This window comes from Balaenoptera physalus (genome assembly GCF_965194825.1).
Source record: "Balaenoptera physalus genome assembly, chromosome: 16".
Lineage (NCBI taxonomy): Eukaryota > Metazoa > Chordata > Mammalia > Artiodactyla > Balaenopteridae > Balaenoptera > Balaenoptera physalus.
The window spans coordinates 78,555,758-78,580,208 of record NC_138898.1 but is presented as its reverse complement, the minus strand read 5'-3'; the positions used below and the strand labels follow the sequence as shown (position 1 = coordinate 78,580,208).

At 37.8% G+C, this 24,451-nt stretch overlaps 1 protein-coding gene and 1 long non-coding RNA gene across 3 annotated transcripts in view; one reads left to right on the top strand and one right to left on the bottom strand.

The window, feature by feature from the left end:
* Positions 1-24,451, bottom strand: part of LOC309646222 (S-adenosyl-L-methionine-dependent tRNA 4-demethylwyosine synthase TYW1) — a 229,241-nt gene that overhangs the window by 32,737 nt on the left and 172,053 nt on the right. The window lies entirely within an intron of this gene.
* The window catches only part of LOC309646299, a 181,392-nt gene that overhangs the window by 156,306 nt on the left and 635 nt on the right, over positions 1-24,451 (top strand). The window lies entirely within an intron of this gene.

The following is a 24,451-nucleotide window of genomic DNA, read 5'->3' as shown; positions in this document are numbered from 1 at the left end:
ATTAGGGTGTCCCCTTCCCTCACGCACGTGTCCATGTCCCCAGTGGGGAGACCTCCACACCAGGGTGAACTCCACGATTGAGGCCCAGGCCGAGACTCCCGCGACAGAAAGGTTAAAGTGATGACGGCAAACTGATTGCTCTGCTTGACCTGGGGCGGGGTGGGGGGGCCGTCATAAATCTCCTGTGTCTTTGCTTCTTCTTACCCTCTCCCTGATAAATCTGTTTTCAAGATGAAATATTATTCCACAAGCCCAGCTGGTTGATGGATTGGGAAACTTACAAAACTAACTCCAGTGAGTCCTTTGAAGTGGATCGAAACACAGGCTTTGTAAAAATGCATGTCATCCGGGATCACTGGTTCAAGGCTGGCAGCATGATTTCCTTTCATCACACAGGTCTTCACTTGGTACTTCAGATTACTTTGCCTCTGTCTGCAAACGAATTTCCTGCTCCCTCCCAGAAGAGCTCACGGTGCTTCCCTTTCTCCCTCTACCTCTTCCCCCACACATGTGGAGTGTGCAGGGTCTCGCCCCGTAGCTCTAAGGTCATGGAAGGAAAGCCAGAGGTGACACCAGTCACTCCAGGCCACCTCTATATGGAAATTCAGGGGAAAAATTCATAAAAGGCACTTTGTAGGAGAAAACAGTTTACAAAGGGGTAGCGGTTGGGAGCTGAGGATACGGAGGGCCAGTGCCCACAGAGCTTTGGTCTTTGGGGCAGTAAGAAATCCAGTCTTCTTTATCACCAGTTGCCAGTCTCTGCTGACTGCTGAGTAGAGGGACCCTAGAGGGCCTGGGGGTAGGGGGGTGAAAATCCACTAAAATAGCCATGGAGTTCACTCTCCTCCCAGCATGCCTTCTAGAGGTCTCCCTGGGAACCAGATGTGCCAAAGGCAAACCTGGAGAAACAGAAGGGGGCTGGCGTGAAGTTAACCTCACTTTCGTCAAGCATTTGTCCAATGTTTTCCAGGCTACCCTTATACCCAAACCTCTGAGCTCCTCCCCTACTACCTTCCCATGACTGTATCCAGAATCCTCAGCACAACTCTGTCCCAGACAGTGTCTCAGTATCACATCCCAAGATACTCCATCATCCCCAGATCCAAGTACATACCAGAAAATGACAAAAGTGGTATTAAACCATTACTCAGGATCACCATGAATTTTTTTGCCAGGAAAATAAGCTTCCAACTAATTGATGGGAATGTGGAAGGAAAAAGAAGCCAAGCTTCATAGTGTTAATCTAAGAAAAACTGCAAGGACAGCAGGGGGCTGCATGAACAGGGTATCAAGATGAGAGTCTACAAAACACGGCATAAACCAGTGAAAATCTCACTGATGGAATGAAAGGCTAAATCCCGAAGTCATCAGGATTGAAGTAGCCCTTGGATAAGTCTCACCTGCTCAATGACGCTGGATAAGTGGACAAAAAATAAGTAAGGATCTAAAAGAAATTAATATGATAATTTTTAAAAACCCCATAGGCCTTATGGACATGTATCAAACTTCACCTCTGATAATAGAAAATCCATCTTCTCAAGCACACGTGGTATATTTACCAGAACTTATCAAACATTAGGTAACAAAGAAAATATCACTAAATGACAATAAACTTCATCTGGAAAAATAAGCATTCAGTAATAGCCAGGAAACCACCACAAAATAAAAACTGAAAGGCAACTAGTCCTATTTGATATTAAAATATACTAGAAAGCTTTGATAATTAAAATAGTGTAGTGTTAGTACATGAATAGATAAACAGACCAGTGGAAAAGAACAGAATATCCAGAAATAAATGCAAGTACATGTGGAATTTTAATGTACGATAAAGGTAACACCTCAAATCACTAGGGCAAAAAGGGAACTTTTCTTGAGTCTTTTTATCAGGAGAGGCAACCTGTCCTGACCCTAACCCACCCAGATATTAAAAGTGCCCGCATCAATACTTCCAAAACAAGTGTCAACAGTTTATAAGAAAAACATGACAACCTAAGCTATAGAAAGCAATGGGTTGAGGACAAGGAGAGTGGATGAAATGAAAGAGATGTTTAACAACATTCGCAAGCAAGAATAAAAAGTGGGCCGGTTCAGCTACATTTTTTGCAGAAATTGAGAAGCTGATCTTAAAATTCATATGAAAATTCAAAAAGACCCAGGAGCTGGAAGGCTTGCAGCTCCTGATTTCAAAACTTGTTACAATGTTAGTGCTGTAAGTTTTGCCAGTAAGTGGTACTAGTATAAAGATTAGATAGATAGATGGAAGAGAATTGAGATATCCTCCCTAAATATATCTCTATATTTACAGTCAATTGATTTTCAACAAAGATTCCAAGAAAATTCAATAATAAAAGAATAGCCTTTTTAACAAATGGTGGTGGGAAAATCGTGTGTCACATGAAAAAAGATGAATCTGGACTCTTTCCTGACACTATACACAAAAATTAACTCAAATGAATCAAAAATTCAAACATAAGAGCTAAAACTCTTAGAAGACAGAGGAGAAGACCTTCATAATCTTGGGTTAGGCAATGGTTTCTCAGCTATGACACCAAAAGCACAAGCAACTAAGGAAAAAATAGATAAGCTGGCCTTCATCAAAATTTAAAACTTTCATGCTGCAAACAGTACCATTAATAAAGTAAAAAGACAACTCACAGAATGGGAGAAAATTTTTGCAAATCATATATCTGATAAGGGACTCGTATCCAGGATATTTGAAGAACCCTTACAACTCAATAATAAAAAGTTAAATTATTTTAAAATGGGCAAACGATCTCTTCTTTGTCCTAAGAAAAGATACAAATGACCAATAAGCGCACAAAGAGATGCTTGAGATCGTTAGTTATCATGGAAACACAAAACACAACCACAATGAAGTATTACTTCACACTCACTGGGATGGCTACAATCAAAAGGACAGATAATAACAACTGTTGGCTTAGATGTGGAGAAATCAGAACCGTCATAAACTGCAGGTGGGAATGTAAAACAGTGCAGCCACTTTGCCAAACGGTCTGGCAGTTCCTCAAAATGCTAAGCATAGTGTTACCATATGACTCAGAATTCCACTCCTAGGTACGTTTCCAAAAGAAATGAAAAAGTCTACACAGACTTGTACTCAAATGTTCATAGCAGCATTATTCTTATAGTCAAAAAGTGGAAAAAACCCAAAAGTCTCTCAACTGGTAAATGGATAAACAAAACATGGCACATTTGTATAACGGAATACCATTTGGTAAAAAAAGAGAATGAAGTACTGATACAAGCTAGAACATGAATGAAACTCAAAACATGCTCAGTGGAAAAAAAGCCAAACACATAAAGAACACATATTGTGTAGTTCCATTTATACTGGCTGTCCAGAAAAGGCAAATCTATAGCTTTCTTTTGGATTGACAGGAATGGTCTCAAATTACATTGTGACAATGTTTGACCAATTCTGTAGATATGCTAACAATCATTTAATTGTACCTTCAAAATGGATGGATTTTATATTATGTAAATTACATTTCAATAACGCTATTTTTTAAAAGTGGCTCTGTATAACTGCAAAAGCAGCCAAAGAGCCCAGCACCAATGTCCCTTATTCTTTAATGGATTCTTATTAACAATACTGCACCACCTATGCTCTTAAGTGTTCATAAAATTGTGGGAAAATCATGCACACTAATGACTTTGAGTTAAAAAATGATTCAGAAGAGTGAACTCTGAATGTGAAGAAGGATTAGTCATTCACGCTGCGGTGCTCGAAGTATGGCTTCTGGACCAGCAGCATCGCCTTTACCTGTAACCATGCAAATTTGGGGGTTCCACTGAATCAGACCTCCCAAATCAGAAACTCTGGGGGTGGGGTCCAGCAATCTGTATCTTAACAAACTCTCCAGGTGATACTGATGTATGTTCCAGTTTGAGAATCAATCCTTTACTCAGTCATTTCACTTATATTTTTCTTTTCATGTATGTGTAACAAAAAGATATGATTTAAAAATCTATTGCTAAAAATTCTAAAAAATCTTTGTGTAGGTATAAAAATAAGAATTCTAAGTCTCACAGATGTAAAAAACAAGCTTGTGCAGCTCATGCAGCTCAATAACAAAAAAACGAACAACCCAATCCAAAAATGGGCAGAAGACCTAAATAGACATTTCTCCAAAGAAGATATACAGATGGCCTACAGACACATGAAAGAATGCTCAACATCATTAATCATTAGAGAAATGCAAATCAAAACTACAATGAGATATCATCTCACACCGGTCAGAATGGCCATCATCAAAAAATCTAGAAACAATAAATGCTGGAGAGGGTGTGGAGGAAAGGGAACACTCTTGCACTGTTGGTGGGAATGTAAATTGATACAGCCACTATGGAGAACAGTATGGAGGTTCCTTAAAAAACTACAAATAGAACTACCATACGACCCAGCAATCCCACTACTGGGCATATACCCTGAGAAAACCATAGGTCAAAAAGAGTCATGTACCAAAATGTTCATTGCAGCTCTATTTACAATAGCCAGGACATGGAAGCAACCTAAATGTCCATCGACAGATGAATGGATAAAGAAGATGTGGCACATATATACAATGGAATATTACTCAGCCATAAAAAGAAATGAAATGGAGGTATTTGTAATGAGGTGGATGGAGTTAGAGTCTGTCATACAGAGTGAAGTAAGTCAGAAAGAGAAAAACAAATACAGTATGCTAACACATATATACGGAATCTAAGGGAAAAAAAAAAAAAAAAAGGCCATGAAGAACCTAGTGGCAAGACGGGAATAAAGACACAGACCTACTAGAGAATGGACTTGAGGATATGGGGAGGGGGTGGGGTGAGATGTGACAGGGTAAGAGAGTGTCATGGACATATATACACTACCAAATGTAAAATAGATAACTAGTGGGAAGCAGCCGCATAGCACAGGGAGATCAGCTCGGTGCTTTGTGACCACCTAGAGGGGTGGGATGGGGAGGGTGGGAGGGAGGGAGATGCAAGAGGGAAGAGAAATGGGAACATATTGTATATGTATAACTGATTCACTTTGTTATAAAGCAGAAGCTAACACACCATTGTAAGGCAATTATACTTCAATAAAGATGTTAAAAAAAAAAAAGAATAAAAAAAAAAACAAGTTTGTGGTTACCAGGGGGAAGGGGAGTTGGGAGGATAAATTAGGAGTTTGGAATTGAAATATACACCCTACTATATAGAAAATAGATAACCAACAAGGACCTACTGTGTAGCACAGGGAAGTATACTCAATATCTTGTAATAACCTATAATGGAAAAGAATCTAAAAAAGAATATATATATATATTCTGAATATGCATAATATATATAATGTATATAATAACTTGTACTTTGCTATACACCTGAAACTAACATGACATTGTAATTCAACTATATTTCAATAAAAATTTAAAAAAATAAGAATTCTAAGTCTTAAGAAAACATTGTATCATCATTTCATTAATGCTACCTAAAAAAATGGTGGATCTGACAGTCAATCAAGTCTTGGGTGAATGAAATCCACAGGCAGGATATTGCTGTTGGCACACACAAGGGTCAGGGCAGGGCAGGGGACCGGCTACCATGCTGCAGCTACTCCACAGACCAACCTTGAGATTGTACCTGGATTTGTGCCCTCTCTCCCTTTGTTTAGCATCCCGCACTCTGGCTTTGAGACTTCTCTGGGGCCCCTGGCAGAAGAATCCCCCGATTCCAGCATCTCTTGGGTCAAGGCTGCAGAATCCTCCAGCAGTTCCTCAGTATCTCTGGTCAGCTAAGATTTCTCTCCATTCTTAAATTCCCACTCAGCCTACATATCTCCTTGTACTTCTTTATGCTCATTTCAAAGGGAATTAGGGGACAGGAAAGGAAAATGTGGGTTCAGTCCAATGTCCTAAACAAGAACACCTTATACTTTTCAAATAAATGATTTTGATGCTATACAAAGAAAAGGGGGAAAAAAGCTAGAACCCTAACACCAAAATCTGAGAAAACAAACAGCAATAGAAACGAGGAAAAGTCTACCCAAACCTCAATGACAAATACAGAATAAAATAGTGGCAAACCAAATCTAACCGTACATTAAAGAGTCATGGCCCGCTAGAATTTATCCCAGGTACTGAAGACAGTTGACTACTAAGATGTCTAATATTATGAAATGACATAAAAACTAGGTCCAATAAGAAAAATCATAATTTCAAAAGAAGCCTCAAAAGACCTATACTATTTAATACTTTTTCTTGATAAAATACAATAACTAGAACTAAAAGGATTCTTCTTTAGCCCGATAAAGATTTTACATCTTAATTCAACAGCCAACAGTATAATTTACAGTATAGAACACTTTTGACTGTGGCCTCTCTATAAAATCAAGAATATAAGGATGCCAGCAAGCATGATTACTACTTTGCAGTGTTGTGGAAACTCTGACTGATACAAAAAGATCTGAAACAGACACAAAATGTTTAACAATAGTAAATATTATCACAGATTATCAAGGAGTAAGTATGAGCACATATTATCAAATACTTCAAAAATCCAAGTGGGTCAAAAACAAGCTCTGAAATTAATGAGTTCAATAAAGGAGGAAGAACTTTAAAAATTAATAGTTTTTCCACTTAGAAAAAATAGAGGGCGGGGAGAGAATCTATTCAAAACAACAGGAAAATTTCTAAAACAAACCTAATAAGAATGTTTTTTTGAAATAATTAACAGCATTGAGATTGAATATATATTTGAAGCTGAATTTTTTTTAAAGGTTTTATTTTTACTAAAAATCTGTTTTGCATACTCTTTATAAAGTAGTTCTACAAGGCTCAACCCACTGCCCCCCCCCATCTCCCTGACACATGGCTTTGCAGTTTTAGGCATCTTTGTGGACCTCTCACTATGGAAGATGAGGATTTGCCCTCTTTCACGTCCCAGCCCCACCATTCCCACACTCCCATCCCATCCCCCATCTTCACAATGTGCTAATATCATACTCGGGGGTAAATCATTATTGCATTTACACAGATATTCCCTGGCATATCTTATGAATCCTTTTCCTTTTAAAAACAACTCTTTCCCCTGGAGTTAACAAATTTCTCGGTTTTTTCATTGCACTTAAAAAAAAATTAAAAGACTTTATTTCTTAGAGAAGTTTTTAGGTTTATAGAAAAATCAAGTAGAAAGTATAGAGTTCCATTTACCCTTTTTCCCTCTACACAGTTTCCCCATTACTGTGATACATGTGTTACAATCGACAAGTCAATATTGATACATTAGTACTAACTAAACTTCATGGTTTACATTAGAGTTCATTTTTTGTGTTGTATATTCTACGGGTTTTGACATAGATATATAATGACATGTATCCATCATTACAGTGTCTTAGGGAATCGTTTCACTGCCCTAAAAATCCCCTGTGCTCCATCTACTCATCCCTCCTCCCTCCCCTCGAATTATCTACAACTCCTCTCCCCATATTCCACTGCAACAGATATTTGTCAATTTCATATTCTTGAAAAACCCTCTCCCAGTGTCTCCTGACCTGCTCCCTTGAGGACCTGTTGCCCTCTGGCCCTGATGACAGGCATCGGTGTGGGACCCCCTTGCACCATCATTCTGGGGAGTCCCTTCACCTCTCTCCTGGATCAGATGCCCTGTTTCCTGGGTCCCAGTTCTTGGTAATTCTTGGTTGTTCCCCTCATTTTGTTGGAGTGTACTCTGACAGCACAACGAAAGGGGGTGTGTGGGCAGAAGAGCTGTATTTTGAGAACCCTGCGTGTCCAAAAATAGCTTTATTCTCCCCTCACTTTAACTGGGTACTTGTGAAATTGCTTGTGAAAAGCACGATTACTCTTTTACAGCACTGTGGACGTTCTGACTGATGCAAAGAGACTTGACACCAACTCAAAACGTATAACAGTAGTTAATAAAATAATAAGTAGTTGCACATATTATTATATATCTAAAAAGTGTATATGTGTCAAAAATAAATTTTGCTATGAAATCAATGCTGGGAGTTGTTATGGACTAAATTGTGTTTCCCCAAAACTCATATGTTGAAGCCCTAACCGTAACCCCTTGCCACTCAATGTGACTGTGTTGGAGATGGGGCTTTTAAGGAGGTAATCAAGGTTAAACGGGGTGATATAAGGGTAGGGTCCTAATCTGATAGGACTGATGTCCTTGGAAGAAAAAGAAGAGAGACCAGAGATCTCTCTTTCCCCATGCATGCACAGGAAAGTCCCGGTGAGGACAGAGTATCTGTTGATGGACGAATGAATGAATGAATGAGTGGCCATGGTGTGGGTCTATTTTCATTTGTAGCTTCAGTTCTGGAGAAATTTCTGGATCTGTTAATTTCCTTATATACATCCTTCTTTTTCTCTGTGCTCTATCTCTAGAACTTCCATTCTTTGGATATTGGACTGCTTCAAGTAGTCCTTGAATTTTCTCATCTTTTCCTCTCCCATTTTCCATCTCCTTTTGCTCTACCTTATGGGAGGTTTCTTAATTTTATTTTTCAAACATTCTATTGCATTTGTCATGTCTTCTATCATTGCTTTTAATTTCCAGGTGTTCCTTTTTGTTCTGTGTCCCCCCCCTTTTTTTAAGTAGCATCTGTTCTTGCTTAATGAATGTATTATGCTCTCTTACTTCTCTGAGATTATTAATGACTGTTCTTTTTAAAGTGTTCTTTTTCCTGAATTGTCTCTGTTTCCTCCCAAGTGCTTGCTAGTTGTTTGCATGATAATTTTTCACATTAGAGCATTTCCTTAGCCTGATGTACTTGGTGTTCTACTCATGTTTAGAACTTGAGGACTAAGCAGCTGGTTGAAATGTGTGAACCCACAGACTGTGGCCTTCCATGGAAGATGGTCTGACGGGGCCATTTCGTTGGAAATACCCAGGTGTCAGGATCTTTAAGTCTTTTCCCTGGTCTGGTCAGGCTTGTCAGCGGGAGGTTTTCTGAATATGGGGGCTTAGTACGGAAGAGGACTGGGGGTGGGTCTCTGTATTCAGAATATAAATAATCATTTTATTTCAGTACAGTTCACCTGCCTTCAGCTGGGCTAGTGGCCCCCATCCACTACAACCCATACCCACGTCTCAGATAATAAACCTCTGGTCTTTGCCAAGTAGAGGAAGGAAGTTATGGGCTATACAGAATGGTGGGAGTGGGGATTAAAGGTCTAATTGCTTTTTTCTTTTTCTTTCCACTTTGAAATAATTTTAGATTACGTCAAAGTTGCTAAAACTCAGCTTCCCCCAATGGAACCGTAGTACAATGATCAAATTAGAACCAGCCAAAGGAAGAAACACATAGGGCAGAGTCTAAGATGGGTCATCCTTTCCCTGTGGAGTCATGGATGATGGTACGTCTTCTGAGCCATGATGTGTAACAATACACACACACAAACGCTAACCAGGTAAGTCCACTCAAGCTTTGATGTCTAGAGGTTTTATGGAGGTTTCATTACGTAGGCATGACTGACTGATTCACTGCCCATGTGATTGAATTCAACTCCAGCAACACCCCCCCCCACCCCAGATACTGGGCTCATATCATGTGGTCCAAGGAGCCTACCACAAATAACTTCAATAGCTTACACTATCAGGTGTGGTCTGAAGGGCCCATGATGAAAAACAAAGACACTTGGGAAATGCCAAAAGTTTAGAAGTGAGCCAGGGACAATGGCTAGACCTCTCTTTGGGTGACACCGAATTCCTTATTACACATACTAGATCAATTTGGGAACAACTGACATCTTTACTTTGTTGAGTCCTCCAATCCATGAACATGGTATGTTGCTCCATTTATTTGTCTTCTTTGATTTCTTTCATCACTGTTTTACACTTTTCAGCATACAAAGCTTGTACACGTTTTGTTAGATTTACAGCTAAAATTTTTATTTTGGGGGAGCTATTGTGTTATGTTTTTAATTTTTGTTTTCAATCATTCATTGCTAATATATAGACAGACAATTATTTTTTACATGTTTACCTTGTATTCTGTGATCTTGCTAACCTCATTTATTAGTTCTAGCAGTTTTATTATAGATTTTGTGGGATTTCTGCACAGATAATTATGTGGACAGTTTACTGCTTCCTTTCCAATATGTATGCTTTTTACTTCTTTTTCTTGCCTTATTGCACTGGCTAAGACTTTCAGTACTATGTTGAACAGGAGTGGTAAGAGTGGCTATTCTTCCCTTGTACTCAATTTTAGGGGAAACACATTCAATCTTTCAATATAAAGTATGATATTACCTGTAGGTATTTTGTAGATGTCCTTTATCAAGTTGAGGAAGTTAGTTCCTTCCTATTTCTAGTTTGCTGAGTGTTTTCACAAATGGGTACTGAATTGAGTTAAATGCTTTTTCTATACCAATTGATATGATCATATTTTTTTTTCCCCCCACAGACTGTTAATAGGATTACCTTGATTGATTTTTGAATGCTAAACCAGCCTTGTATTTCTGGAATAAAGCCCACTTGGTGGTGGTCTATTATTCTTTTTTATATGGCTGAAATTGATGTACTAATATTTCATTTAGTATTTTTATGTTTATGTTTATGAGGGATATCGTTCTGTAGTTTTCTTTTATTGTATTATCTTTATTTGGTTTTGATACTAGGATAATGCTAGCCTTATAAAATTATTTGGGAAGCTTTCCTCTCTATTTTCTGGGAGATTTTATAGAATTGGTGTTATTTCTCCTTTAAAGTTTTGGTAGAATTCACAACTGAAATCATCTGGGCTGGTGATACGGGCTGAATTGTATCCCCTAAAAATTCGTATGTTGAAGTTCTGACCCCCAACACCTTATAAGGTGATTTTATTTAGAGATAGGATTTTTAAAGAGGTAATTAAGATAAAATGAGGTCATTAGAGTGGGCCCTAATCCCATATGCCTGGTATCCTTACACGAAGAGATTAGGATACAGAAACACACAGAGAGAAGACTATGTGAAGACACAGGGAGAAAATGGCCATCTGTGACAGCCATCTGCAAGCCAAGGAGAGAGGCCTCAGAAGAAACCAACTCTGCTGACATCTTAATTTCAGACTTTTATCCTCCAGAATTGTAAGAAAACAAATTTCTGCTGTTTAAGCCACCCAGTCCTATAGTGCTTTTGCTATGGCAGCCTAGCAAACTAATACACTGGGAATTTATTTTTTGGAAGATTTTGAACTACAAATGCAATGTCTTTAATAGTTATAGGAACATTACGAGTATCTATTTCATCTTGATTCAGTTTTAGTAGTTTGCAGTTTTTGAAGGAATTGGTCCATTCGTCTAGGTTATCAAATTTATGGGTGTAAAATTTTTTTAACATATATTTTGATATCAGGCAAATTTGTCTTATACTTTATTTTTTTATTTTTCTGGCTGTGCCACATGGCTTGTGGGATCCTAGTTCCCTGACCAGGGATCGAACCCAGGCCCTCGGCAGTGAAAGCACAGAGTCCTAACCACTGAACCGCCAGGGAATTCCCAGGTGTAAAGATTTTTAATTTCCTTTTTATTTCTTAAATTTGTGTGAGTTGTGTAATGATGTCCCCTCCTTCACTTCTGATATTAGTCATTTGTATCTTCTCTCTTTTATCTTTGTCAACCTTGAGAAATATTTGTTAATTTTAATGATCTTTTCAGAGAATGAATTTTTAGTTTCATTGATTTTCCCTACTGTTTCCTTCATTCTGCTTGATTTGGGTTTATTTTGATCTTCTTTCTCTCATTTCTTGATGTGGAACTTTCAATTATTGGTTTAAGGCCTTTCTTCTTTTCTGATTATAAGCATTTATTATTATAAATATCCTTCTAAGCTCTGCTTAGAATGTCAAATGTTGATATGTTTTACTTTCCTTTTAATTCAGTTCAAAAATATTTTCTAATTTCTCTTCTGATTTCTTCTTTGACCCAGGGATTATTCAGAAATGTGTTAGTTTCCAAATATTTGGGGTTTTCCAGATATCTTTCTGTAATAAATTTCTAATTTAACTCCACTGTAATCAGAGACTATACTTTGTATTAATTGCATCTTTTTGAAAGTATCAAACTTCTGGCCTAGAATATGGTCTATTCTGAAAAGAATGTGTATTTTCTTGTTGCAAGCGTTCAGAACTGCCATCCCAAAATATGCTGCTTTGGCCTACTGATTATTTTGAGCTGAAGGCACTTGAGACACAGCAGCTAAGAAGGGCTCTCTGACCCCCTCTTTACATAAAAGCAGGCATAAAGTTTCCCATGAGAAAGGCACCTTCCCTGCACCAGGAAGAGAAGACTATTCTTATCATCAGAGACTGGGAGTCAATGCCAAAATGCACCTGTACAAAGTTACTAAAATAACCCTTACCTTCCACTAGCTTCCTCATATATTCTCTGGTCCCTGTTCTACAATTTACTGCCCCTAGCCCAAGCCCCTTTGCCTGTCACATCCACACAATTCACTGTTCTTTGTGTAAAAAGGTATATAAGCTTTGGGGCCTAACAGCTTCTTCAGGTCTTCATTTCCCATCTGAAGACTCCCATCTACATGGAAAAATGTTAAATAAATCTGTACGCTTTTCTCCTGTTTATCTTCCTTATGTCAGTTTAATTCTTAGGCCAGCCACAGAACCTAAAAGGGTCAAAGGGAGTTTTTCCTCCCCTATAGTGCTGTTGGATGGAGTGTTTTATAAATATCAATTAAGTCAAGCTGATTGATAGTGTTGTTTAAGTTCTTCTACATCCTTACTGATTTTCTGTCTGCTTGTTTTATCAGTTATTGAGAAGATTGTTGAAATATCCAACTACAATGGTGGTTACAGCCACTTCTGTCTGCACCGCTATTGGTTTTTGCTTCATATATTGCAAAACTCTCTTTTTAGATGCATGAGTGTTTAGGATCATTTTGTCTTCCTAATGAATTGAGCTCTTAATCGTTATGAAATGACCTTTTTAATCTCTGGTAATATTCTTTGCTCTGAAATCTACTTTGTTTGATATTAACATAGCTATTCAGCTTTTCTAAAAATTGGAGTTGGCATGGTATATTTATTTCCTTCTTTTTACTTTTAACTTATTTGTGTGTCTTTATATTTAAAGTGGGTTTCATGAAGATGGGATACAGTTAGATCATAATTTTTTGTCCCATTTGACCATCTCTGCCTTTTAACTAAAAGCGTACCTGTATATGCTCTTTAATTTAAAAGGTGTTTATACTATTTATACTCAATGTGATTAGTGATATGGTAGAATTTAATTCTACCATTTTGCTACTTGTTTTCTATTTATCCCATATGTTCTTTGTTCCATTTTCCTCACCTTCCTAGTACTCTGTCCTGTGCTATCATGGCTGGTGGGAACAGGAACTCTTTCTGCTCCTGTCTGAACTCTGAGGATTATTCCTGCTTCTCTTTACAACGGATTCTTTCTCAATGCCAAGTCGTTCCTCCGATTGGAACTCAGCTAAGGACTAAGCACCCTCTGCAGATCTCGGGCATTTTCTCTCTATGCAGCTCTCTTTACTCCAATACCCTGCCCTGAAAACTCTATACATCTTAGTCTCCCTGGACCCCCAGCACTGTATCCTCAAGCCAGGAGACTACTGGGCTCTGCCTGGTTTTCCCTCCAGGCACCATGGCCTGGAAGCTCTCCTTAGGCTACAAGCTGGGGCAAGATGGGGCTCATCTCATTGTTTCCTGTCTTTCAGAGATTACCATTATTCATTGCCTGCTTGCACTGTCTTGAGAGTCATTATTTCATATAATTTGTCTGATTTTATATTTTTATATAAAAATATATTTCGGATATTTTGCCCAATTTTTGGTTGTTTCAGGCAAGTGGGTAAATCCAATCCCTGTTACTTCCTCTTGACCAGTAACCAAAAGTCACACACATACAAATTTTATATGTGATAAAGGAAGCATATCAAATCAATGGTAAAGGATATCTTACGGCATGAATTGTTTTAGAGAAAGCAATTAAATATACGAGAAAATATCAAATTAGACCTTTATTTCATTAGATACACTGAAATAAATGCCACAGAGGCAAAATTGTAAAATGAAATTCTAAACCTTAAAACATGAAAACATTAAAGGAAAATATGATGACTATATTCATGATTACTATATGGGCAAAAACTTTCTAAGTCTAAAATAGCGAAAAAAGTATAAGTAAAAATAATTCAAAGGTGACTTTTTTTGCTTGCTTTTGATAAACTTTTATTTTGGAATAATTTCAGATTTGCAGAAAAATTACAAAGATAGTATAAAAAGTTTCCATATAGCCTTCACCCATTTTCCCCTAATGTCATCATCTTACATTTTCATGGGACTTTTTGTCAAACTGAGAAGCCAACATTGGTACATTTCTATTAACTAAACTCTACACTTTATTCTGATTTCATCAGTTTTTCTACTAATGTCTTTTTTTTTCCTGTTCAGGATTAGATATATCTAATTCAAGACACATTACTTTTTTTTCTTTATTGCCTTATTTAATCCTTTATTTAATATCAAAGAGGTAGACATTATTATTTTTTTAACATCTTTACTGGAGTATAATTGCTTTACAAAGGTGTGTTAGTTTCTGCTGTATAACAAAGTGAATCAGCTATACATACACATATATCCCTATATCCCTTCCCTCTTGTGTCTCCCTCCCACCCTCCCTATTCCACCCCTCTAGGTGGTCACAAAGCACTGAGCTGATCTCCCTGTGCTATGCAGCTGCTTCCCATTAGCTATCTATTTTACATTTGGTACTGTATATATGTAAATGTCACTCTCTCACTTCATCCCAGCTTACCCTTCCCCCTCCCCGTGTCCTCAAATCCATTCTCTACGTCTGCATCTTTATTCCTATCCTGCCCGTAGGTTCTTCAGAACCTTTTTTTTTTTAGATTCCATATATACGTGTTAGCATATGGTATTTGTTTTTCTCTTTCTGACTTACTTCACTCTGTATGACAGACTCTAGGTCCATCCACCTCACTACAAATAACTCTTTCGTTTCTTTTTATGGCTGAGTAATATTCCATTGTATATATGTGCCACATCTTCTTTATCCATTCATCAGTCAATGGATACTTAGGTTGTTTCCATGTCCTGGCTATTGTAAATAGTGCTGCAATGAACATTGTGGCACATGACTCTTTTTGAATCATGGTTTTCTCTGGGTATATGCCCAGTAGTGGGATTGCTGGGTCATATGGTAGTTCTGTTTTTAGTTTTTTAAGGAACCTCCATACTGTTCTCCATAATGGCTGTATCAATTTACATTCCCACCAACAGTGCAAGAGGGTTCCCTTTTCTCCACACCCTCTCCAGCACTTATTGTTTCTAGGTTTTTTGATGATGGCCATTCTGACCGGTGTGAGGTGATACCTCATTGTAGTTTTGATTTGCATTTCTCTAATGATTAGTGATGTTAACATCCTTTCATGTGTTTGTTGGCAATCTGTATATCTTCTTTGGAGAAATGTCTATTTAGGTCTTCTGCCCATTTTTCGATTGGGTTGTTTGGTTTTTTGATATTGAGCTGCATGAGCTCAATATTTTGGAGATTAATCCTTTGTCAGTTGCTTCGTTTGCAAATATTTTCTCCCATTCTGAGGGTTGTCTTTTCATCTTGTTTATGGTTTCCTTTGCTGTGCAAAAGCTTTGAAGTTTCATTAAGTCCCATTTATTTATTTTTGTTTTTATTTCCATTTCTCTAGGAGGTGGGCTATGATTTATGTCATAGAGTGTTCTGCCTATGTTTTCCTCTAAGAGTTTTATAGTGTCTGGCCTTACATTTAGGTATTTAATCCATTTTGAGTTTATTTTTGTGTATGGTGTTAGGGAGTGTTCTAATTTCATTCTTTTACATGTAGCTGTCCAGTTTTATACCATGTTCTTGGATTGGAAGGATCAACATTGTGAAAATGACTATATACTACCCAAAGCAATCTACAGATTCGATGCTACCAACTGAATGCTATCAATTGGTATAGCTATCAAATGCTATCAAACTACCAATGGCATTTTTCACAGAACTAGAACAAAAAATTTCACAATTTGTATGGAAACACAAAAGACCTTGAATAGCCAAAGCAATCTTGAGAAAGAAAAACGGAGTTGGAGGAATCAGGCTCCCTGACTTCAGTCTATACTACAAAGCTACAGTAATCAAGACAGTATGGTACTGGTACAAAAACAGATATATAGATCAATGGAACAGGATAGAAAGCCCAGAGATAAACCTATGCACATATGGTCACCTTATCTTTGATAAAGGAGGCAAGAATATACAATGGAGAAAAGACAGCCTCTTCAATAAGTGGTGCTGGGAAAACTGGACACATTACTTTTAAAAGACATATTTTGACTATATAAAAATCATTCGATTACTTATTTAAAAATGCAAAGACAAACTGAGAAACTGACAAGCTGAGAAAAAGATTTCTAAGGAAACAAAGGATCAATAGCCTTCAAAATCAATTAGTTCTTAATCAGTATGTAAAATACGAACCACCAATTTTTAAAGAATGGTCAAAGGACATGCACTGACAATTCAAAAAGAAGAAACACTATTTTTTGGCTAAAGAACTTTGAACTTTACTGGTAATCAAAGATTTTTTTTTTAACCGGTCATACTGGCAACGGTTTAAGGAGTAACACTAGTCAGATATCATTAGATAGATCCCCGACACACGGATGTATGATATCCTACAACTGATCTGAAAAACCTTAAAAGTGAAGCCCCTTGGACCCATTAAGTTCACACTTGGGAAGTAATCAGAAATAGGGGCAAAAGTCACTGAGTACACTGCCATCAAGTCCTCCATGTGGCACCCCACGAGGGCCTCCACAGCGCCCCTCTTCCCCTCGCCAGCATGCTCCCCTGGATGCTGGGTGAAGCCATCCTTACACTAGGATAGGAAGCAAGATGGGAAAGAGCAGGGAAAGAAACAGAGGAAGGAAAGAGAATATGAGAAGGAAAGAGAAAAAGGGAAAGGAAAAACAGTATTCATATTTAATGGAGGAAAGTAAGAAATAATCTAGATATCTAGCAACAGGCAGATGTTAGAATATACATTTATATATATATTGTAGTCATTAAAAATAGGTTTTTAGAGAATGTTTGATGGCCTAGAGAAATGTGCATAATGAATTTAAGTGGAAAATATAGGCTAAAAACTATCATTCTCCTTTTTTTCCTTTTGGCCTCACTGCGAAGCATGTGGGATCTTAGTTCACTGACCAGAGATTGAACCCATGCCCCCTGAAGTGGAAGCAAGGAGTTGTAATCACTGGACCACCAGGGAAGTCCCTCATTCTCATTGTTTAACAGTTAAAAAGTATATGTTTGTGTAAGCAAAGAAACTCTAACCGTGGTTTTATTTGTGTTATTGAGCTATAAATAATGATATTTATTGTCTTCTTTGTGTTTTTCATATTATCTAAATATTCTACAATAAACATGATCAAAAATAACACTGAATATTTCCTTTTAAAAAGTTCTAATTTCTGCGTGACTTGCACGTGGCTTATGGGACTGAAAATATGTTTTTCTTGTTCCAATATCCCGTTTTTGGTCCCAATGTTCCTATCTGTCAGGTGCCTTCCTGCTGTGCAAGTGATTAAGTGCACAGATTTTCTTCTGAACAAAAAGGGAATGTTTTCAGAAGTTCTTAGGCGACCCATCCAGAAGAACTGAATAAATTCTCTGAAGAAAAAACAGACTTAGCGCACCATCTGTGTTTGATGGTCTTTTCTCTTTCTCCTTCTCCTCCCCCTCCCCCTGTTCCTCCCCTAACCCTCCTCCTCCTTCTCTCACCCTCTTTCTCTCTCCCTTGTGTTCCAGACTTGGAACAAAGCTCTAAGCCAAGTCTAGCAGACTAACCTGTTTGGAGGGAAAGACAATATGTAGTGTGTAGGAGATGTAAGGAATGGCAGGGAGAAATTTCTGAGTCATGAAAAGAGAAGGCATGAGCTAGACTTCAGAGGGCCATCTGAGGACAAACGGGAGGACATCTATCTTGAGGACATCCCAGGAATGAGGTGGGGTTGGGCTGGACTAGATCTTTATGATATCCTAGAAAAGAGATTTTGGTCCACATCACTTTAAAACACATCAAGAGTTTTAAAGACATATAAAGAGCCTTTAAAGATAATTTGGGCAATGACTGCAAAACTTACCCTTCAAATTTGGAGAATCTCCATGTATATATTTGAGCAGTCCTTGATTTTCTTTATCAGTATTTCTCAAAGTAGCATGACGACCTTAAACATTAGATTCATCTTGGTGCTGGTTCAAAATGCTGACTCCAGAGTCACACCCCAGATCTACCAAAGGTGAATCTCTGGGCAGTGGAGCCTGGGAATCTGGATTTTAACACACATCAAGAAGTCTGACACACATTAGACTCTGAGGATCATTTCTCCATATTCTGCTATTATCCATCAATGGAGGAAAATGGCCAAGGCTAGTCAGACGTGTAGAGAATTTCATTTTTTCATGCATCATTCAATATATATCTATATTTCCTACAATGTGTCAGGCAATGAGTCTAGTCCCATCAGATCACAGTCTAGGAGGAAAGGACATATCTGCTTAGAGTGGGGAACAATTAATTTTACTTGGGAAGGTTGCATTAGTGAGGAATATTCAGCTGCAAGTTATAGAATATCAAGCCAAAAGCAGCTTTAAATTACAGATATTTAATTATCTATGAAATCAAAAAGTGTAGAGGGAAAGGATTCCGGGTTTAATGAGGAGGTCAACAGTATCATTGCAGTTCTTGCCCCCTTAGCAGGATGCTGGAGTGGAGTAAATGTCACCTCCTTTGCCTTAGATGAAATATTTCTTTTACTTTAACCTGAGGTCACATTAGCTTTTTTTTTTGGCAGTCACGTCAAGTCTGACTCCCATAATGTCAACCAATACTCTTAGTTTTTTTGTATGTGCTGCTTCTCAGCCACTTACTCTGACATGTATTTTGCACAAATTTGGTTTTATTTTTGCTGCATTGTTTTTGATATAAATTTTTAAATTTAATTAAAAAATTAACTTTTCCAAGACTGATCCCCTGCAGGATAGCCTTACAGGAAAGGAGCTCCTGCAAAGCACAGAAACTAACAGCCCAGTGCTTAAAGCAATAATCCCATTCAACCACAAGGCTTGGACCCCAACCTCCCCATCATGCATCACAGGAGGAGGTGCTGCCTCAACTGTGAGCACTTCAGTGATAAACCCCGCCACTGGCAACTGCAAGAATAATCCCTAGCCTCCTGATCATGCCAGGATAGGAGCTGTTGCCTGTTCCCCCAAACACACATCTTGAGCTGGTAGGATGGGGCTAAACCTAAGATTCTGTCGTGTCATCTTGTTATTTTATCTTAGCCTCTGATTATGTGAAGTATATGCTTTGCCTAGTGCTTTTCTAATTATGTAGCTTAAAAATCTCTCAGCTTGAGAGTGTGGGGAGATGAAGGCAGTTAGAGTTTGCAGAACTGAGTAAAGGAAAGGAGAGAGGGACACAGAAAGAGAACCTCAGGGATCTGTAGAAAGTTCCCCTGGAGAATTCATCCAAATTGATCAGCACGTTAGTATAGGGGAAACTGCCTAAGACTGGGGAAAGAACCATTCAAAAGGATTAGAGTGAGTGGTGCCCAGTGCTCACACAGGCACAGGGGTAATGCCTGCTCCCACTAGCCAGATGGGGAAGAAAACCCTATAACTTATGGGACCTGTGGTAAAGTGTTCAGGAAAGTCTTGCTTCAATAATGAGGAATCATTACCCTCAACTGAACACTGCTGATTCCACCTAACAAATCTTAAAAGCAAGACTCTAAAGGATCAAACTGTTTCCAAGTTGCTTCACTGCATTCCAGAACAAAAGTAAAGAATACAGGAAAAAAAAATATCCAGCACCCAATAAGGTAAAATTTACAATGTCTTGCATCCAATCAAAAATTACCAAGCATGCAAAGAAGGAGGAAAACAGGACCCACCAGGAGGAGAAAAGGCAATCAACTGAAAATACCCCAGAAGTGAAAAAGATACTAGAATTATCTGACAGGGACATTTATAAGTTCAAAAAGTTAAGTAGAGACATGGGAGATGTTTAAAAAAAAAAGATTATAGAGATGAAAACCACAAGGTCTAAGATGAAAAATACAGTGGATGGGATTAATGACAGATTAGACATAGCAGAAGAAAAGAAAGCTTGGAGATTTAGCAAGAGAAACTTTCCAAAATGAAATACACAGAGAAAAATGAATTTTAAAAAATGAAAAGAGCCTCAGTGAGGTGTGGAAAAATGTCAAGTGACTAATATACATGTAATTATAATTCCCAAAGCAGGGGAAGGGACAGAAAAAATAGTTGAAGAAACAATAGCTGAAAAATTTACAACTGTGATGAAAACTATAAACGAGAAACATGAAGAAAACTACCCCAAAGCATATCATTATCAGTTGCTGAAAACCAAGCACAAAAAAGAAAGCCTTAAAAGCAGCAGCTAGAGAAAAAAGTACATGTCACACACACAAGAACAAAGAGAAAATGACAGCAGATTTCTTGTCAGAAACAAACAAGACAACAATAAAGCAACATCTTTAAAGTAATGAAAGAAAAAAAGGCTGAGAACCTAGAATTCTATACCCAGCAAAAATGTTTTTCAAAAAAATGAAGGTGAAATTAAGAGGTTTGTTTTCAGACATAGAAAAGCTAAAAGAATTATTAGCAGAGTCCAAATACAAAGATGCTGTTAAAGGAACTTTTCAGGCAGAAGGATCCAAATGAAAGTATGGATCTACACAAAGGAAGGAAGAACACCAGAGATGGTAAATATACGTTGTTGTAGTGTAGATATATTTAAAAGATAATTGACAGAGTATACAAAAATAAAAACAAGCTATTGTGGAGTTTATGGCATACGTAAAAGTAAGCCACAGGGCAGCAGTAGCATAAAGGTTATGGGGGAGAGATGGAAGTCTACTCTTGAAAGGTTCTTATTGTCTATGTGAAGTAGCATAATATCACTTAATGTATTCAATAAACTCTGAAGCAGCCACTAAAATTTTTAAAAAGTTTTAAGACTTAATGAGCCAACAAAGGAGATAAAATGAGATCATAAAAAATACTCATTAAACCAAAAGAAGGCAGAAAAAGAGGGAAAAGGAACCAAGAATAGATAGGACACATAGACAATAAATAGTGAATTGATAGATGATTCAAGCCTAAAAAAATTAATAACAACATTAAATCTAAATTGCTCTAAACATTCCACATAAAAGGCAGAGGTACTCAGATTGGGTAAAAAAGCAAGACCTAATTACATGCTGCCCTTAAATTGCACTTAAATATAAACAAATAAATAAATATAAATAAACAAAAAAGTAAATAAATTTTAAAAGATATACCATGTAACAGTAGTCAAAAGAAAGCTGGAGCAGCAATACTAATATCAGGCAAAGTAGATTTCAGAGCAACGAATATTACCAAGAAGGTCATTTCATAATGATGAAGGGGTCAATTAATCAAGAGGGCATGACAATTCTAAATGTGAATAATAAGTGTTGTAAAATAAATGAAGCAGAAACTCAGAGGCTGCAAGAAGAAGTAGAAAAATCCACAATTACAGGCATATATTTCAGTGTCCATTCTCTCACTAACTGACAGAATAAATAGAATCAGCAAGGATATAGTAGACATTTGAGAGCACTTTACCCAACTACAGCAGACTACATGTTATTTTCAGGTGCCCAGAGAACATTTATTGAGACAGACCATAGTCTAGGCCATAAAGCACACCACAATAAATTTAGAAGGAATCAAGTCATAGAGAAGACATTCAGAATGGAGAGATAATGTCACTATAGATTCAACAGATATCACAAGGATTATAAGGCAATATTATGCACATCTTTATGCTTATAGATTACATCACTTAGATGAAATGCACAAAGTGTTTGAAAGTCACAAAGCTCACTGAAGAAGAAACAGGTAACCTGAAAAGTTCATATCAAAGAAATTGAATCTGTAGCTTTAAAAATTCATACGAAGAAACTGCTAGGCACATATGGGTTCACTGTTGAAGTCTACCATCGAACAAAAAATAAGACCGATTCTGCTCAATCTCTACCAGAAAATTGAATGAGAGGGAATACTTCTCAACTCAATGTATGAGTCTGACATTATCCTAATACCAAAACTAGACAAGGACATTACAAGAAAATAAAACTATACAGCCCAAAATCCATTACAGATATAGTTGCAAAAAAAGTTAACAAAACTTTAGAAAATTCCATCCAATGATACATAAAAAGGATACATCATGACCAAATGAGGTTTAACCCAGGAATGCATGGTTGGCTTAACATTCAAAAACCAATCAGTGTAATTCACCATGTTAACAGACTAAATAAAAAAAGAAAACTGCACATATATCCCAGAAGATGCAGAAAAGTATTTGACCAAATCCAGCATCCATCCCTAATAAAAACTCACATCAGGGCTTCCCTGGTGGCGCAGTGGTTAAGAATCCGCCTGCCAATGCAGGGGACACGGGTTTGAGCCCTGGTCCACGAAGTTCCCACATGACGCGGAGCAACTAAGCCTGTGTGCCACAACTACTGAGCCTGCGGTCTAGAGCTTGCGGGCCACAACTACTGAAGCCCATGCACCTAGAGCCCATGCTCCACAACAAGAGGAGCCACCGCAATGAGAAGCCTGCACACGGCAACGAAGAGTAGCCCCCATTAACCACAACTAGAGAAAAGCCCGCACACAGCAACAAAGACCCAACGCAGCCAAAAATAAAATAAATAAAATAAACAAATTTATTAAAAAAAACAAAAACCAAACCACAACAAAAAACTCACATCAAACTAGGAATAGAAGGGTACTTCTTTAGCCTGAAAGGGGGCATCTACAAAATACCTATAGCTAACATCATACTTAATCATGATTGAACAGTTTCCCTAAAAGATCAGGAAGATGACAGTCATTTCTGCTCTTACCACTTCTATTCAACATTCTACTGGAGGTTCTAACCAGTGGAATAAAACAAGAAAAAGAAACAAAACTCACCCAGATTAGAAAGGAATAAGTAAAACTTATTCACAGATGACATGATTAGTGGAATCTACAAAAGAGCTACTAGAACGAATAAATGAGTTTAGAGAGTTTGCAGAATACAAGATCAATATACCAAAAAAACCCAACTATGTGTCTAAATACTAGCAATGAACAACTGGAAACTGAAATAAATAAAATAAATGCCATACTCTCTTCATCAAAAAAAAAAAAATGAACTACAGAACAAGCGATCTGATTTTAAAATGGGCTTAGAACCTGAATGGACATTTTTTTCAAAGAAGACATACAGATGGCCATCAGGTACATGAAAAGGTGCTCAATGTCACTAATCATCAGGGAAATGCAAATCAAAACCACAAAGAGATATTACCTCACACCTGTAAAATGGTTGTTGTCAAAAAGATGAGATAACAAGTGTTGGTGAGTATGTAGAGAAAAGGGAACACTTGTGCACTGTTGGTGGGAAGGTAAACAACAACGTGGATGGATCTCAAAGTAAATATGCTGAGTAAAAGAAGCCAGAAAATAAAGAGTACATACCATATGATTCAGCTTATACAAAGCCCCATAAAATGCAAACTAATCTTTAGTGACAGAAAGCAGACAAGCAGTTGCCTGGGAGGGAGGAGAGGAGAGTTTATAAAGGGAAACAAGGAGATTCTGGGGGGTGATGGACTGTCCATTATCTTGATTGAGGTGATAGTTTCATGGACGTATGTATACATAGGTCACATTGATCAAACTGTACACTTCAAATATGTGCAGTTTATTTTAGGTCAAATATACCTTAATAAATTCATTAACAACAATTTTTAAGTGGCCCTCAAGTCAAGGACCGGGGTCCTGCTGCTGGAGTCTGAAGTCCTCAGCAGGCCTGGTTTGTGTGCTGCATGGTCCTTAGTCCTTGTTTGCACGTTTGTATTGAGGGCATGAGGAGGCTCTCGCCTGATGGAAGGCAGGATGCCCTTCAAGTTCTCAAAGTGCAGGGAGCAGCTGCCCTGCTCAGGAAACCTGGGCTCCTGGTTTTCCTTAGAGAGGGACTGATGAGCAGAATGTGTCAGAAATCCAAGGAGACTTGAGCCCTTTTCACGTGGGCAGTGGTAGAATCAACTGGTTGTCCGTCCAGAGAAGACAACCTCAGGGAGTAGTTTTATCTGGCTCTGAACTTCCCAATGGTGAGAACCAGGACTGGGCCTGAGAACTACTGTGAGAGAATTATTTCACCTCAACCAAAGAAATCTCTCATTAGTGATTTCATCCCTCTGAGTGGCAGTAAGGTCTCCATCACCAGAGGCATTCCGTTCTAGACTGGACAATGCCGGGTTAGGATTCTGTAGAAATAATGGGAACACTCTCAGGAAGTTGGGCTCCAG